Source organism: Rhinolophus hipposideros (genome assembly GCF_964194185.1).
Source record: "Rhinolophus hipposideros genome assembly, chromosome: 10".
In the NCBI taxonomy this organism is placed as follows: Eukaryota; Metazoa; Chordata; class Mammalia; order Chiroptera; family Rhinolophidae; genus Rhinolophus; species Rhinolophus hipposideros.
Window position 1 is genome coordinate 79,767,350 of NC_138056.1, and position 1,956 is coordinate 79,769,305.

Consider the following 1,956-nt stretch of genomic DNA (forward strand, 5'->3'; position numbering starts at 1 on the left):
GTCCACAGTCTTACTGGCAAAACTGTATACAGTGTCTCTAAGTCACTGCGCTCAAGGTTAAGAGCGATGCATTCCATTTTTACATTTTGCTGGAATTTTATATGTTCAATTCATGACTTTAAATCTCTAGGTTTTCATTCTTTCAAAGTGTCTGAAGACACAGTGTGCCCCAGACTTAAGACTTCTGTTTCTCCCTCTACTTTCTTCAAACAGAAACATTTCTCAAGTGTCTATATGTTCTAGAAGGGGAATTTTTCGGAGGTGGCCACTTCTTCAGGCCTGTGAGCCAAGGGGAGGGGGAAGAGAAAAAAGCTGAAACACAAGGATGATCTGGAAAGTTTTACATTAACCATTACAAGCTGGATAGTATAAGAATGTGGCTTTTTTTGGCTCAAAAAGTCTGAGTCTTGGTGTGGAAACGAGTACTTGGCGTCCCACCACAGCTTTCTCGTAGTGGGAATGTCAGGGAAGTCTTGACTGGGGAGTATGATTTGTTTACCTATCAGGCATAAACTTCCAGGCACTCAGTTCATTTTGGGCTTGTTCCAGTTTGTCTTTAGTCTGTTCCAGTTCACCTTTCATTTTTAGGAAAAACAAGCTGATGGCTGGGTCCACCATTATTGATCTCAGTTGGGCCCCACTAGGCTGCTGGACTTGCTTCTGGCACTGCATTTGAGTAGTACACTCTTGCATCTCTTGCTCCTTGGTGGCAAGTCACATTACAAGGATGTTTTGTCTGTGTGCAGACTCTTGCTGTTGTTGCTTTAGGTTTTCTTCTCACTCCCTTAAGCCAGTTACGTCATTAGAGTTAAGATCTGTGTACTTGTCCTCCAAAGCTCGCACATATGCTTCATACTGTTCTCGTCTCGGCTCATAACTTTGAAGTCTGTTTCACTCAGTTGAACATTTTTGGGAAGAGGTTCCTTGTTGGTCATCGTGAATCTGACCAGTGGCCTCCCGATGGGGATGCAACCGCCACCCACTGCTGGACCCCACCGCGGGGAGGAAAGGCAAAACACAGCGTCGACCAGGGGCCTCAAAGCACTGAGGAAGGGGCTGCACCGCATAGCACCAGGTATTTGTGTTTCAAGTAGTCCTCAGACCATATTTTGAGAAATAACGCTCAAACAGAACACTGATTACAGTGTAAGTGATCGGCTTGTATGTCTGTTTACTAGGCACTGAGTTCCTTTACATCAGGGTTCTAATACTTTTTATCCTTTGCCACTGCCTAACACTTTCTTGAATGAATAAATAACTCAAAGAAAGAAGCTATTACATGTTGTTGGATTGATCATTAAAAACCACATGAATAATAGCTAACGTTTTTTAAATATTTACAATTTCTAAAACCTTCACATAGCCTAACTCATTTATTATTTATAGCCTTAGAAGTAATAAGAATTATTATATCATCCCCATCTTAGAAAGGAGAGAAGAGCATAAAGAGGTTGTCTTATTCAAGGCTATTGATTTGGAGAATGGTAGGCCAAGATTTGAAAGCAAGGATTCCAGAGACTGGCAGAGCCTGGGTCCACACTTCGAAGTATTACACTGTGTTGCTTTTATTTATTTATTTATTTATTTATTTATTTATTTATTTATTTATTTATGTATTTATGTAGTAATTAATTTTGGGGGGCTAACATTGGTTAGTAAAATTATATAGGCTTCAAGTGTATGTCTCTGTACTATGTCACCTGTATGTTACATTGTGTGCTCACCACCCAGTGACAGTTCTCCTATCACCATATATTTTGCCCCCCTTTTCCCTCCTCTACCCACCCCTTGCCCTCTGTTAACCACTAAATTGTTGTCTGTGTCTATGAAGTGTTGTTTCTTTCTTTGTTTGTCTTGAGATTATCAGGCTAAGCTAAATAAGTCAGAAAAAGTCAAGAACCATACGACTTCACTCATATGTGGGATATAAAACTGAAAGCAACAAAAGAACAAGAC

The 1,956-nt window shown here is 40.4% G+C and overlaps 1 pseudogene across 1 annotated transcript; it reads right to left on the bottom strand.

The window, feature by feature from the left end:
- Positions 1 to 495: 495 nt before the first annotated feature.
- On the bottom strand, positions 496 to 935 carry LOC308503209 (pre-mRNA-splicing regulator WTAP-like; annotated as a pseudogene). Its single transcript has one exon. The product of its transcript is annotated as a pre-mRNA-splicing regulator WTAP-like (transcript).
- Between the last annotated feature and the right edge of the window lie 1,021 nt (positions 936 to 1,956).